At 35.1% G+C, this 16,945-nt stretch overlaps 1 protein-coding gene across 1 annotated transcript in view; it reads right to left on the reverse strand.

Annotated features, from left to right (window-relative positions):
- The window catches only part of LOC115232323 (synaptotagmin-11), a 125,904-nt gene that overhangs the window by 96,784 nt on the left and 12,175 nt on the right, over window positions 1-16,945 (reverse strand). The window lies entirely within an intron of this gene.

Raw genomic sequence — 16,945 nt, forward strand, 5'->3', positions numbered from 1 at the left:
GAACCTGTTACCTAAGAATAGAATTATAACTTGAAAAGATTTGTAGCATGTTTCTACCTTTGAAATATAACATACGCATATGTATAGAAATGTGTGCATGTGTGCGCATGCACTAACGTGTGTGTGTGTGTTGTATTTATGAGAGTGTATGTGCACTTCAGAGGGTAAAGTATATCTTGTTGTCCCCACAAAAAACATACAGTGTGAGAAACTCAGAGTAGCAATGCAGTGAGTTACCTGCAACTTCAAATAAATTCAACGTGTATTGAGTATATGCTCTGACATATACTTGACAACTGGTGTTGGTTTGTTTACATCCCTGTAAACCTTTCAAAAAAAAAAGATTAATAGATTAAATACCAGACTTGAAAATAAGTACTGGTGTCAATCTATTTGACTACATCCTTGAAGGTGGTACACCATTATAGCCACAGTCCAATGACCAAAGCAAGTAAAAGATAAATGATACAGGGTGTCCCAAAAGTTACTGATGGGTTTCAATTTTTAATAACTTCCTTAGCTTTACAAATAAATACATGAAATTTTGATACAACATAAAGGACAATGGAAATTGATATGCACATGTCTAATTTTGCAACACCACTACATTACATATGAAAAATGACATTGCTTAGTCAAGTCTGGGGAATGTGAAGGCCAGTCGGCATTGCCATAACAGGAGATTATTCTCTCTCCAAAGCACTGCCATAGCAACTGCATTGTTTCTCTTGCAGTATGAGTAGTTGTCCCATCTTTCTGGTGCCATGTGTGAGGTCTACTTTGAATGGTCTTCACATTCCCCAGATTTGACTAGCCTGGATTTTTTCTTGTGGGGATAGCTGAAAAAGAAGGTTTACATCAACAAACTGGTGACCCTGGTGCAACTGAAGGAGAACATCAATAGAGAAATCAGAGAAGTGGTGTCTGAAACTCTTGAGGGTGTTAAGGGGCAAGGTTTGGAAAGAGAATGGGTGTGCCAAGCCAAAAATGGCTGCCATTTAAGCGATGTCATTTTTCATGTGTGATGTAGTGGTGTTGCAAAATTTAACTTGTGCATATTAATTTCCATTATGTCCTTTATATTGTATCAAAACTTCATGTATTTATTTTTAAAGTTAAGGAAGTTATTAAAAATTGAAATTCATCAGTGGTTTTTGGGACACCCTGTATATGATAAATCTATGGACTCGAGAAGGGTTTTCTCGCAAAATGATTTTCTCTTGTTTCCTTTGTCTATGTAGAAAACCTTATGTTACCTGTTTGTTTCAGAGCTAGATAAACTGGTCACTATGGTGTTAAATGTCCTGTGCTGGAAGAAATGCCTTGATCAGAAAATATTAATGCTTACTGTAGATTTTAAATCAAAATATACTTTATATGATTAAGCACTTATGATCACTCACTCATCCTCTTCCTCCCCATCCACAACACTACCCACATATACATACTATAGATAGATAGAGATAGAGAGAGAGGGGGGAGGGAGAGGCAAAATGGCTCTGAGATTATAAAATTAATGGTCTTCAGGTCATTCCTTACTACTGTCATTGCGTTGCTTTCTTGGGTAGGCATATAATTTAATAAAGTTTATACAAAAATCATTGTCTATCAGTTAGCACATCACACACACACACACATACACGGATGTATGCACACATATACATTTACATACACAGGTGTGTATGTATATAGTGGAGTATAATGAGATGGTTCCCAAGCTGATATCTTCTGCCTACGTCTAAATATATTAGTCAGTTGAATGGCTTCTTTGGAAAGCAACATAGTAATTTCTGGAAATTCTCTTTCATTCTCAACTACTTTTTTTTTTTTTTTTTTGGTTTTGATCTCCCTGACATATAATTATAGAAGAGAGTTTTCCAATTATATTTAAATTCTGTTGAACAAGAAAAGAGGAAGTTGTTTTCCTTTTATTTTATACATATTTCAATAGCATTTTAAGATTAAAGACCTTCTAGGCAGAGGTAGTAATAATTTTTACTAAAAAGATGGAGAGACAATAGCAAATAAAGGCAATATAGGGAAGATTGAGATGAACAGAGAAAAAAATAGTGTAGAAAGAATTGAGGGGAAAAGGGAAAAGAAAGTCATAGAAAAAAATGGAAGAAAGAGGGATAAGGGAAGGAGAAAGAATAAAATGTTGGAAATAGAGAATGAGAGGGACAAAAAGAATGAGGTCTAGAATGTGTGAGAGGAAAGAGAAAAATAGAGAAGATGAAAAGGGAGAAAGAGAGAGAGAGAAAAAAAAACAGAGAGGGCAGGGGAATGATGGAAAGTGAGAAAGAAATAAGGAAAATGAAGAAAATTATATTTGTTTGTGTGTGGGGTGGGTGGGGAGAGAGAGTGAGAGAGAGGGTGGGAGAGTGAGAGAAAGAGAGCAAGAGAGAGTGAGTGAGAGAGAGAGAGAGAGAGACAAACAGACAAATAGACAGACAGAGAAGATGGGGTAATTATGGGAGATGAGAGAAAAATAAAACAAGAATGAGAGAGAATAAGAAAGACAAAAAGAACAGAAGTGGGGAATGAAGGAAAGAGAGATTGGTGTAAAGAGAATGAGTTAAATAATAAGTGAAAAAGTGAGAGAGAGAGAGAGAGAGAGAGAGAGATGTGGATGTATGAAAAAACTGTGAAATGCTGGAAAGAGAGGATAAAGTAAAAAGAAAAAAAAAGAAAAGAAGCTAAAAGAAAGACTAAGTGTGAGAGAAGAGATGACAAATTGTATAACAAAGAAGTTATTAGAAAAATCAGAACTAGTGGAGTCATCCAAGAAGTATAAATATCAATGAATCTAATGGAAAACTGTTTTCTAAATATGGAAATGGAAACATTCTTCAAAGGGAAATCATATAATTTCAAGAAATACAAAGAAATTGTATTTCCATGATAGCTCCTATGTCAAGAACAAGGGCAGCAGCTGATTTTGTTGTTTCAGTTGTACAACAACTGAATCTAAACTGAGATGTCTAATGTTGGAACTTTGCACCTTTTGTCTACAACAAACAAGTGAATCCTTATATCTTCACGTATTTTATTTGTGTTGTATTGTGGTCTAGTCTTTAAGATTCCTGATCCTTCACTCAGGTAACCCACATTCTGTTTCTGGGTTGGAAACACTTTAATTTTGAAAGTGATGACTTGTAGAATCAACTGTATGTTAGACACATTGCTTTACAGCATCTAGTTATATATCTTGATTGTCTAAGTTCAAATCTCATCTGCTTTGCCTTTCATTTTTCTAGGCTCATCACAATCATCGTTGTCATCACCATCACTTTAATGTCTACTTTTTCCTACATTCATGGGTCAGATGAATTTCATTGAGGCAGATTTTCTGTAGCTAGATTCCCTCACTCAAGAAGGTTCCTTAGTCCATCTGCTTTGTTGGGCAGCATATATGATTGACATTATCAATATTTTACTGAACTGTGACTCAAGTTTAGTGTCAGGATTGCCGTAAGCCTAATGACACATTAAACTGGAGCTTAACTCAATTTCTATGACATATACATGACTGAGATCACTATAATCCACAATGATCCATCACAGAGCCAACTGCCCATCTATTACTGTGACTCATTTGCTGCTGAGTGAAGTAGAGCAATGGGAAATTAAGTATTTTGCTCCAAAACACAATGCATCACCACTTGGTCCAGAAATCAAAACCACAATTGTAAGATCATGAATGCAACACTCTAAACACAAGGCCACACACTTTCAAGCTTGGTATTGATGCATCAAAAATGTTGAACCATAACAAGCTAGACTTATATCTCAAACAGGTAATAATCCTTTCTATAATAGGCACAAGGTCTGAAATTTGGGGGAGGGGCTTGTTGATCACATCGACTCCAATGCTCATCTGGTACTTATTTAAGCAACTCTGAAAGGTTGATGAAAACAAAGTTGACCCTGGTGGAATTTGAACTCAGTACTTAAAGATTGATAAAATGTTGCTAAGTATTTTGTTTCGTGTGCTAACAAATCTGCCAGCTCACCACCTTGAAGCAGGTAATAATACAATTGTGTTTCTTAAAGGCAAACAAGATATATAATTAGCTAAATCCAATCAAATAAACATCAACAAAAATATTTGAAATGCCAAATCAGTCCATCAAGCTTTGAATGTTATTTCAGCTTCTATTAATAAATATTGTGATTTGATAACTGTTACAAGAACAAACATTGTAAATGGTGTTACATCTCATTCTCAAACAACAATCTATTTTAGAGAGTTGTAATATCATTGCTATGCTAATATTATTGTTGTGTTACATACATTTTACATGCTTATACATGATCAAGACTATTTAAGGTGGCTACTAGTTCATTGTCAGAGAACATGATTATTCAGTTGAATAAAGCTTTTGGATGTAGATGGAAACTGAAAGAAGCCCATTGTGTATGTATGTATGTTTGTTTTTTTTTTCTCTTTCCCTTTCTAATTTAAAATAAATTTTGACCAGCCACCTATTTGGTAGCAAAATTGTGAAGGAAAGCATCTTGTTTTAACCATCATCCCTTAAATCTTAAAGTTTTGGAGATTTTTATAGTCCTAGATATCATGATCATTTGTAGCATATGAATTTGCATTCTTTCCCCAAGAACCCAAGTTCAACCTTACTTTGTATCAGGTAGGTTACTCCAATAATAATAGTTATGAAGCTGAAAGTGTATCTTGGCTACTGGATTTGCAAGCTCCTTATCACTGGTCCATAGATGTCCTCTTTCTTCTGTATCTTTCTAATCACATTGGTATCCAGGAGGCAGCTGATTTACTTAGCAGAAAATCTCTTTTCTTTGTGGTCCCACATAACAATACCAGCTGGTTGTATTTTAATTTGGTGGCTGTTTTAATTTTTAAGTTCTACCAATATTCTTTTGACCCATCAGTCTCAATATGGTCAACTTTGTCTGAAGGTGTTTTCTATTTTGTTATCCTGTTCCAGATACTTCTGGCCATTGTAGCATGCCTTGTAGGAAGATGATACCTAGAAGACATTTTCAGTTGGCATAATAGTGGTTGATGTCTTCAGTCTGGGTTTTGCAAAGCCTACATTTGTTCTCTGTCAATGTTTTCTGCCTTTTAAACTATTGGCACTTGGTGAGAATCCCTTGTTCTTGATGTGTATATGTATGTATGTATGTATGTATGTATGTATGTATGTATGTATGTATGTATGTATGCATGCATGTATGCATGTGTATGTATATGTTTGTGTGTATATATGTATATGTATATTTATATCAGTATGTACATACATATATACCAACATACATGCATACATACATACATACATACATACATACATACATACATACATACATACATACATACATACATACATACATGCATGCAAATGTACATTTGCATGTGTGAGTGTGTGTATTCTTCTGTCTCCTTGTCTTGACATTATGTGATTGCTTTAAATGAGTGTTATTTGTTTAATATTTTTAAGAAACAAATCTGGCCATGGAGAAATATTACCTTGTCCAGAAACAGGTGAGGGCCGATGACAGGAAGGGCATCCAGCTGTAGAAAATCTGCCTCAATAAAGAACTCTTCTGACCCATGCAAGCATGGAAAAGTGGATGTTAAAATGACAACAATGACAACAACAACGATGACAATTTATTTTCTTCTACAGAGTGTATCCTTATAGCAGTATTCACTATCAGGCTTCTTAATCAGTACCTTCCTTTATAATATAACAATTATTCATCTTCTTCCAACAGTATTTTGCAGGTGTTAAAGTTTGATCTCAGACCAATGATTCAGTTTTTCACCCAGAGTCACCTTTAAGCCATGCACTTTACATGCCTATGAATCAATACATATTCAATTTAGCCTGGAATACACCCAAAGGTAAATGACTAGCTGACTATTATGAATCTGCACTTGATAACAATGTCTTTGTTAAGAATCTATGGAGCTATTTACATGGGCATCATCGTGCAAGGCTTTCGCATTCACTAAGCAATGAATCTTGAAGGGTAGAAATCAATATTATGACTGTAAACCTGTAATCCATTTCATGTTCAGCACATTATTATAATATCCATCACTCTTATACTATTGTACACTTGTTAATGCATTCACATATATTTCATCTCATAATTAATGTTATTCTTGTTCACTTATTCATTCTGTTACACCTTTCCCAATCATTGCACAGAAGATATATTTCTATAATTATATAGTATGTAATACTACAACACCTGCTTCTTAATATAATGATTAACTATATTAAGGCTAGAGGTATAACTGATTAAATGAATCCTAGTACATACCAGGTACTTATTTATTGATCTAGAGGGATTACGGCCAAAGTCAACTCTAGTGTAGTTTGAACTAAATTTATTAGTCATTACTACTGTATCTGTTATTGAATTTATTATATGTTGTTATGTGGATCAGCGGAATTTTTAGAACACCAGGAAAATATGTGTTATTGTATTTAGTCAAAGCCCTTTATATTCTGAGTTCAAATCCAACCAAGGTCAATGTAATCTTTCAGCCTTTTGAGGTCAATAATATAGAATACCGATAAGGTTCTGAAGCTGATTTTATCAACTGTTCACTCCCAACAAAATTTCTGGTCATGTGGCTGTGTAAGAAGTCATCATTATATATTATAAGGGGGCAAACTGGCAGAATTGTTAGTTTATTGGGCAAAATTCTCTGTGGTATTTGTTTCAGCTCTTTATGTTCTGAGTTCAAATCTCACCAAGATCAACTTTGCCTCTGAGCTTTGTAAAATAAAATACTTGCCAAGCACTGGGATCGATATAATCAAATTGCCTCTCCCCTGAAAGTTACTGGCCACATACCAAAATTTGAAACCAATTTTATATATTATTCTTTAAGCCGTTAGCATTCTGATTATTCCATCCAATGAAATGCTTATTTATTCACATTACTTTGAATTAATCATGCATTATCTTGCAGCTTTGAGATTTTGAAGTTGTAATTGCTCATTTGAAGAATAACATTGTCACGAAGGTGTGAGAGGCTCTAGCTGGTCAGGTTTTTTTTTACCATAAAACAGGTAGAATATTTGAGCAGGATATGGCCAGTTTAAATACTAAAGGGTTAAGGTGGTAAATGACAACATCAGTAGGACAACAGTTTAAATACTTTGAAATGTTTAATTACTTTCTTGTACACTCTGAGTTTCAAACTCCACTGGGGTTAAATTTGTGTCTCTTCCATCCAAGCTCAATAGAATTAGTACCAATCAAGTACTAGTACTGGTTTAATCAAATACACAAAATGTTTGACTTGTACAAACATCAATCATTACCATGTTTATTGACATGTTAATATATCTCAAATTTTTAATATGTTATTCTATTCAAAGGCGGTGAACAGGCAGAACCATTATCAAGCCAGGGAAAATGCTTAGTGGCATTTCATCCACCTTTACATTCTCAGTTCAAATTTTGCCAAGGTTGACTTTGCCTGTCATCCTTTCAAGTTTGATAAGAAAAATTACCTGTTATGCACTGGGGTCAATGTAATTGATTTATCCACTTCCTCGAAATTACTAATCTTGTACCAACATTTGAAATCAATATAATGTTCTATTCTTTTTCTATTTCATTGGTCATAGTAAATGGACTGTGGCCATATTGAGGCACTTCATCCAATGGTTTTTAATTGATTGTATTGCCCTAAGTACTTTGGCTTGCATGTCATTTATCAGTCAACTTCGGAGAGAAATGCAATGTTGACCTTGGCAAAATGGGCTTAATTACAGCAGAACAGAAACCAGAAAGTAATTTTGTTTGATACACAATAATCATTGTTTTATATGAGTGTATGTAATTGTGAGCATGTGTGTGCATGTGTAATTGTGTGTGTAATTATGTATTGTGTGTGTGTGTGTTTGTGTCTTTGTGCTTGTGTTTGTTCTCACAACTATTTGATAACCAGAGCTGGTTTGTTTATGCCACCGTAACTTAGCAGTTCAGTAAAAGAGACTGATAGAATAAATACAAGAAATTTAAAAAGTACTGGTGTCTATTTGTTTGACTAAGTCCTTCAAGGCTGCAGTGCAATGAATGAAATAATTAAAAGGTAAAAGGTAAAAAGTATGTATGGGGTTGAAACACCTAATCCTCATTGGATATTGTCTGATAACATAAATTCTTCCTGGTCAAAGCTACATTCAGTAAAGGTGAATTACAAGTGATTTGATCTAACATTGTAGGTTGAAACTAAAACAATTACTGTATAAACATTCATATACATATTAACCATTCAAAAACACACAAAGATTGTTAACTTCATTTAAACATTTATCATTATTTATTTGGTGACAAAAGTTTTCTTGCACAAACCATGGGGCACATGCACACACATACTTGCCCACATGTGCACACACATGCATGCAAACATACACATATTCACATACTTCTTTCTTTTTCTGTCACTCTTTCTTTCTCTGTCACCCTCTCCTTATCTGTTTATTTGTATTTGCTTCATAAATACGTATTTAAATGGATGTTCTGAAAATTTAGGAACCAAATAATCATTTTTATTCACTTTAATTTTTTTGGCAATTTTTAACTGTAATTATTCATAAATATTCTATCTGTTTTATGTTCAAACTGGTCAGATCTGGCCTCTTATACCAACCCTACAATATCATTCTAAAAATTACCTCATCAAAATCTCAAAGTTACAAAATAATGCATGATGAATCCAAAACATGTGAATAAAAAAGCTTTACTTTTCATGTAACAATGTGAATGCAAAAAAGATTTAAAGTAACATTTCTTTTTCAACTTTTTTGACTACATTTTTGAAGGAAAACTGAAACATACATAAAAACATTGTAAGACAAAAATTATCTTATTTAGCCTTAGCTAAATAAGATAATTGCTGCTCACACAGCTGCTGGCTAAAACAGCCCTAAGGTCTAGATTTTCACCTTTCATAGCTATTATTCTAACTATCATGTGATATATATATACTGGACTAAAGCTTTGCAATGACCTTCCCATGTGACTGTCACATGACCATCCTCAACAAATCAATCTTAACATTAACTGTTATTAATTTGAGCCACATTTTGTGTATAAAAACAAACGAATTTTAGAACAAGGTCCATAGAAGATACAGTTTGCAGCATAATTTCCCATTCCTCATAATATACACTTTTGAAAGTTGCCAAATGTGAAACCAGTTAAGGATAATTATTTAAAAATTTAAATAACTCTTCACATATTCTTTTGACATTTCAACTTCATTTATTTTGTATAAATACATACATACATACATACATGGATGTATAGATGAATGGATGGATGAATGGATGCATTATGTGTGTATATGCACACATATATACATATATCATCAGCATCATCGTTTAACGTCTGCTTTCCATGCTAGCATGGGTTGGACGATTTGACTGAGGACTGGTAAACCAGATGGCTGCACCAGGCTCCAGTCTGATCTGACAGAGTTTCTGCAGCTAGATGCCCTTCCTAATGCCAACTACTCCAAGAGTGTAGTGGGTGCTTTTACGTGCCACTGGCATGAGGGCGAGTCAGGCAGTGCTGGCAATGGTGTTTTTTATGTGCCACCTGCACAGGAGCCAGTCCAGAAGCACTGGCAACGACCTTGCTCGAATGTTTTTCATGTGCCAGTAAGGCGATGCTGGTAATGATCATGCTTGAAAGGTGCTTTTTACATGTCACCAGCACGGAAGCTTGTTAGCTGCTCTGGCAATGATCATGCTCTGATGATGCTCTTAGCGCTCCATTAGCATGGATGCCAGTCATCGAATTTGATTTCGATTTCACTTGCCTCAACAGGTCGTTGCAAGCAGAGTTTAGTGTCCAATGAAGGAAAGGTATGCATAAGTGGGCTGGTTACACCCCTGGCATAGGCTACAAGGTTATGGTCTCACTTGGTTTGCCAGGTCTTCTCAAGCACAGCATGTTTCCAATATTCTCAGGTCACTCTATCTTTATTTGTAGAACTTTTGTGTGTTTTCATCAATGTCCAGGTATTTGTAGCATATGTTTGTATTTATGTGCATATGTATGCATGTGTGCATGTATGTAAGTATGTTCATATATGCATGTGTGTGTGTTTACACCTCTAACATGTTAGTGAATTAAAGACAAAGAAAGGGAAACTGTCTATATAATTACTTGACCTGTTTGAATCCAGCTGTGATATCTCTTACAGCAAACTTTCCTGCTGTCAAACTGACAGCTGGCCATATACCTAAGAACATCATAATCTGTTCTCCAAAGAGACATTAAGCAGTTAAATTGATCATTAGATTGTGATGGGATTAAATTAGAAATGAGATTATTGAATTAATTAATTAATTTTTTTTTTTTTTTGCAAGATATTAGATATTTTTTTATAAATTTGTCTTTGTAGATACACATACACAAAGAATGACATACATATGCCTGCAAATGTACATGCATGGAATTTATACTTGCATAAAGGAATTTATATATGCATAAATACATAAATGTGTGTGTGTATGTGTGTATGTGCAAGTTGGTGCCATGCCCAGACAGCATATTTTGCAGCATTTCTGAGTTCAAATTTCCCTAAGGTCGACTTTGCCTTTCATTTTTTTTTTTGGATTCAATAAATTAAAGTACCAGTTGAAAGCTAGGGGTTGATGTAACTGACTTAACCTTCACCTGGAATTACTGGCCTTGTGCCAAAATTTGAAACCACCAAAACCACCAATATCACCACGGCCACCACCATGACCATGACCATGATCACCACCATCACCACCATCACCACCACCACCATTATCGTCGTTGTCATTGTCATCATTACAATAATACTTGAAATAAGATGAAAGGTTAAGCTGTTCTGTGCAGGAGTTAAATTAAGAACTGTAAGCTATGAATCTAATCCAGGACCCAGCCACAAATGTCCGTTGTTGATAGACTGTTATGGGTATTACTGAAGTAAGTGGAAAAATATATAAGAGAAGCTTAAAAAAAGAAGACACATAGATATTGAATAGCCTTAACCTGTTTCTGAGAAGTTACTAGATTTTGAGTGTGTATGTACATAGCTAATTAAGATACCTAATTTTTTTTTTCCACACCTTAGAAACATCTTGACAACCTGTAAAACTAGTAGTTCAATAATTGATTAACAGTAGTATTAGTGTTGTTTCAATGAACATTGCTATTGTTACTGTTCCTGATGCTGCTACTGATGCTGTTTTGCTTTTAGCCATTTTCTATGGAGCCAGTCATATTGATTCCTTTTGACTAAGTAGAAGGACAGAGAGATATAAAATGAGGCCTGTCTCAAGCCTACAGGCCTATTTGTGGAAGCATGTAGCTTAGTGGTTAAGGTGCTGGGCTCGTGATTGTAAAATTGTAGTTTCGATTCTTTAACCAAGTGACATGTTGTGTTCTTGAACAAAACACTTCATTTCTCATTGCTCCAGTTCACTCAGCAGGCAAAAATTAGTAATCCTGTGACAGACAGCATCCCGTCCAGGTGAGGATTTTATACACTATGGAAACCAGTAAACCAGACCTTATGAGTCAGCATGACTCAAAAAGGTAACTTTACTTTACCACAGACCCATTAACACTTTATCATTCAGATTACTCTGTCAGATTTAATACTTTTTAATTCACATAGTTTTGAATTAATCCTGCAATATCTTGCAACTTTCAGATTTTTAAGACGTGATTGTATATTTTTAGAATGACATTGTAGGGAAGGTGTATCAGGCCAGATTTTGACAGTTTGAACATAAAATGGGTAGAATATTTGGGCCAGATATGGCCAGTTTAAATGCTCTCCCATTTTCCATATGTTTTAAGTGACTGACTATACAAGAGAACACCAGTCTGTCACAAGAGTTGACCTGACTCCCAGCACTGCCTGACTCCCAGCTGCCATTGGTATTAATTTTCAGTTGAGTGCAGCAAAAAAATATGTTAGAAAAATGTTAGTTACCATATTTGATGACATAAATGACATACAGGCATATTAGAAACACTCAAACTTCAGCAACGTATATTCAGGAAAAATGGTTTTTAGTGCATTAAAGCATGTAATATTGACCCAATTTTGCATATAAGGCCCCAATGATTTTTTGAGACATTTTTTTGAAAATAAATGCATCTTATATGCTATCAAATACAGAAATTTCAAAGTTGAAGTCTATCTTGAGCTTATAGGCTCATTAAACCAGAGCTTGTTCTGGTTTCCTTGGTGTTTTAAACAACTGAGAGCATAAGCTTCCCACTGAATGGGAGACACATATGCTTTCCACTGAATGGCGGAGTGGTTCATTACAAGGTTAAGTTCTAGCTTCTACCTCTACTACTCATTTTCAACTGAGTGTGCTGGAGTGATATGAAAAGAAGTGCAATTCTCTAAGACACAATGCCGTGCCTGATTCAAAAATCAAACCCATGCTCTAATGATCATGATTCAAGCAGCCTAACCACTTGGCCTCCATGGTAGTCAACTTAACCAGTAACAACTTTTTTTTATTGGAACTTAACTCTCACTGCACTGCTTAAATTTTTGCTGGAGATGTAACATGTTGTCATCATCATCATCATTTAGTAGATGTTTCCGTTCATTTCCTTATGCTGGCTTGTAAAAAGTCCAATGTAAATGTCGGGTGAGTGGAATTTGATAAGTATTTTTGATAACTTTTTGCAAAGAATCAGAATGACAAGAATGTGTATAAGACAGGATTTGTAGTTGATAAGTAAAAGAGAAAGTACATTAATGGGTTGGTAGATGTGTTGATTAATAAAATAAGATATAATAAATGAATATGAACTGTAGAGCAAAGTTGTTAAATTCTGCTGCAGCATGGATGCTATTCTTTAATCTTGAAGGCATGGAGAACTGCAAACATCATCATGGTGGCGACGGCAGCAGGTGCAGCAGCAGCAGTAGTAGTAGTAGTGATGATGGTAATATTGGTAGTGGTGGTGGCGGTGGTGGTGGTTAGGAGAAGTAGGAAGAGGGGTGGAGGAGGAATAGAAAGCTGGCAAAGATTATCATTATTTACAGAAGAAATAATAGCAGAAGCTGCAGTAGTCAAAGCACAAACATCTTTTATTTACAATTTTCTAAAGAATATCTTAAACATAATACACAAACAGACATAACTGACTTATTATGTTGGATATGTACATGTACATGAATATATATATATATATATATGTATGTATGTATGTATGTAAAAATTCTTACAAATGTACATATTCAAATACATACTCAAGATTATAAAGATATATATATATATATATATATATATTGGCGTTAGGAAGGGCATTCAGCTGTAGAAACACTGCCAGATCAGACTGGAGCCTGGTGTAGCCTCCTGGCTTTCCAAACCCCGGTCGAACCGTCCAACCCATGCTAGCATGGAAAACAGACGTTAAATGATGATGATGATGATGATATGATGTGGAGGCGCAATGGCCCAGTGGTTAGGGTAGTGGACTCACGGTCGTAGGATCGCGGTTTCGATTCCCAGAATGGGTATTGTGAGTGTTTATTGAGCAAAAACACCTAAAGCTCAATGAGGCTCTAGCAGTGGGTATTGGCGATCCCTGCTGTACTCTTTCGCCACAACTTTCTCTCACTCTTTCTTCTGTTGGCCTGCTCGCTTAGCCAGCAAGGTGGCATCATTTGAAGGCTAAAACAATGCGAAGCACATTGTGACCATATAAATCTTGATATTTTTATGATCATATAAATCTTGATATTTTTCCTATGTAAATGGAATAAAAATATTTAGCTTAGCTTTTATCTAGTAGAATTTCAATACTTACCATTATCATATAATGCACACACATACGAGGGAGTGCTGAAAAAGTTCCTGGCTTTGGGTAAAAGAAAAACACAGAAGGATCAGTTAATTATGATTTTATTCAACATATTTCCCTCTCAGATTCACACACTTATTGCAGTAGTCCTTCAGTTTTCTAAGCCCTGTAAAACAACTTGGAAGGTTGGGCTTCCAACCAGTCCTTTCACAATACCCTTAAAACCAGGAATTTTTCAGCACCCCCTTGTATGTGTGTGTGTGTGTGTGTGTGTATTTATATATATCTAGGCAGTTTTTAACTTTTCCTATCAAAGCGGTGAGCTGGCAGAATCGTTAGCACGCAGGGCAGAATGATTAGCGGCATTTCGCGCATCTTTATGTTGTGAGTTCAAATTCTGCCGAGGTCAACTTTGCCTTTCATTCTTTCAGGGTTGATAAATTAAGTACCAGTTGCATACTGGTCCCCTCCCACAAAATTTCAAGCCTTGTGCCTAGAGGAGAAAAGAATATTTACATGCTATTATTTATAACTGCGTTTGTTTTAATATCCTCCATTTCCCTATTAAAAAATTTATACATAAATATATGTATATATATATGTGTGTGTGTGTGTGTGTATACATATATAAATATATTTAAAACTAAATCTATATATATGTGTATGTGTATGTATCTTTATATATATTTATATAAAACTTTAGTATAATATTATATTGATTTGACAGGGCTCATCTCAGGTTTCACCTTTAAAGGCTTATTCAATCAAACTGCTTAGATAAACCATTAAGGGAGAAACCTGAGGTCTCAGTCAGATCAATATTATCAAAAAATTTCAGACTCCACTATCAGTAAATGTGTAAATGGTTTAATGTTTTCCACAAGTTAATTGACCAGGCTAAATAATATATACTCACATTTATATATATATATATATATATATATATATAGCAGGAAAAAACACTCCTTAGGTCATTAAGTCATCATCATGTGGTTTATTTTCATAAAGCATGTGAAGGGCAGGTTAACCTAACTGAGAAACCATCAATGTCTAGAAGTTATTGATTATTGTTGGAGACTGCATATAAAGACGAGTGTAAAAGAAATGAAATGATTACACATATTCACACACTTAGCACATGTGTGTTTGTGTGTGTGTGTGTGTGTGTGTGCATGTTTGTGTGTCTGTGCCTGTGTGTGTCTGTGTGTCTACCTGTATGGCAGTGCATGTGACTGTATTTGTATAAATGTTGGTTAATCTTTTTATTATAATCATAAAGTCACAAAAGCATATCCTTAACTCTGCTAACTACTTGTCCCAAGCAGAGATAAATCACAAACCACATAGCAAATCAAAAGCTAAGCTATGTCACGTTATTTTCTTAGAAGACACTGTTGCTATAACTCCCAGCTGAGTTAAACCAACCAATTAGAATTATGGTGTCTCACACAGAGATGCTCTGAATCGTGGGATGAAATAAAACACAAGATTGGTAGACCAATAGCTTATCAACTTACCAATTTACAGACAAAAATAATGGCTCTACCAACATCACAATCACTAACAAAGGGAAAATTTTTACATCATTACTCAATTTGCAAGAAAAGGCAGTGAAATTGCCTTCAAACTAAACCCTATTATCTAAACCCTATTATCATAAAAACTAGTGGTAGTGGTGATCGTTGTTGTTGTGGTAGCAGCAGTAGTAGCCATAACAGTAGTGACTATGATAGTGATTTCAAAATTTGACACATGATATGAGGCCAAAAATTTACAAAAGGTTTTAAGTCTGTTCACTTAACACAAATTACTTGTATTGTTTTTCTATTTCATTGACCATAGAAAAATTGACCAACAAAGCTGAAGTTAGTAAACTTTGAACTTGAAAGATAAATTCTAACCCACTTCTTTTTTTGACATTCTACCAGAGAAGAAGTAGACCTGTTTCAAGAACTTGGAATGCGCCATATTCTGTGTTTTAGTAAAATAATTGTACAGCATCTTCTACTGTACCCATAGGATAACCGAAGCTTTGTCATTTAATTTAGACAATTTGTTAGTCAGATTAGAATGTTGCAGGAAAGAATAGCAAGACCAATTCTTTGATCTGAGCCAATTGACAAGAGACCTAGGAGTAAACCAAGAATGTTTATATATATAATTCAATACAAGGAAAAACAGTTTCTTTTATAGGGGTGGAAAATATCCAATTTTCCATTTGTTTTTCAGTAAATACCCAATATAGCAGAGAAACACTTTTCACAACTTAACAGCTGGATGCCCTTCCAAACACCAACCACTTTACAGTGTGGACTGGGTGCTTTTCAGTGGTACCTGCACTGACAGGGTCACTAAGTACTTGCAGGACAAAAACTTTTAAGAGGGGAGGAGGTGATGATGGAAAGGTTATAGTGAGACAGATATAGGTGTTTTGCTGAAGAGGATGTACAAGGTTACCCAGCCAGAGAGAGAAAGATCAGAGATGGAGACAGAAACAGGTGTGCTACCGCAAAGGAAATACATGGTAGCCCAGCCTGAGGGAAGTGCAGGAGAAGGGAGAGAGAGAGAGAGAGAGAGAGAATGGGAGACCACAGAATGGAGATGGTGGCAAAATGCCAGGCATGCTCACAAGGAATGGGGATCAGAGTATAAATGAAATTGTTGAGTAAAAGAAGAGAGAGATATAGATAGTGGCAAGTGCCAGGGCATACACTTGGAGTTCAAATGCCATAATATAAGTGACAGAATATTGTGGGGTATGGTTGTGTGTGTGTGTGTACATGAATAAGTGTGTGTGTGTGTATGCATGTGTGTGTATGCGTGTGTGTGTATGCGTGTGTGTGTGTGCGTGTGTGTATGTGTTTGTGAGTGTGTGTTCATTAAAATATGATAGTTAAATATTACTACTTATGAGTGAAATTTAGTATGAGTCTGGCAAAGATAATCAACAGATGAATTTTGAAAGAATTGTATTTGAATGATGGCCATTTGTATATATCATCTTCACCACACCCGAAACCACCACCACTTCTATCATCATCATCATCATCATCATCATCATCATTTTTATGTCATCTTTCCATCTTGGCAGAGATTTAATATAACATATCCTGGACAAATC

The sequence above is a fragment of the Octopus sinensis genome, linkage group LG2 (genome assembly GCF_006345805.1).
Source record: "Octopus sinensis linkage group LG2, ASM634580v1, whole genome shotgun sequence".
NCBI lineage: Eukaryota > Metazoa > Mollusca > Cephalopoda > Octopoda > Octopodidae > Octopus > Octopus sinensis.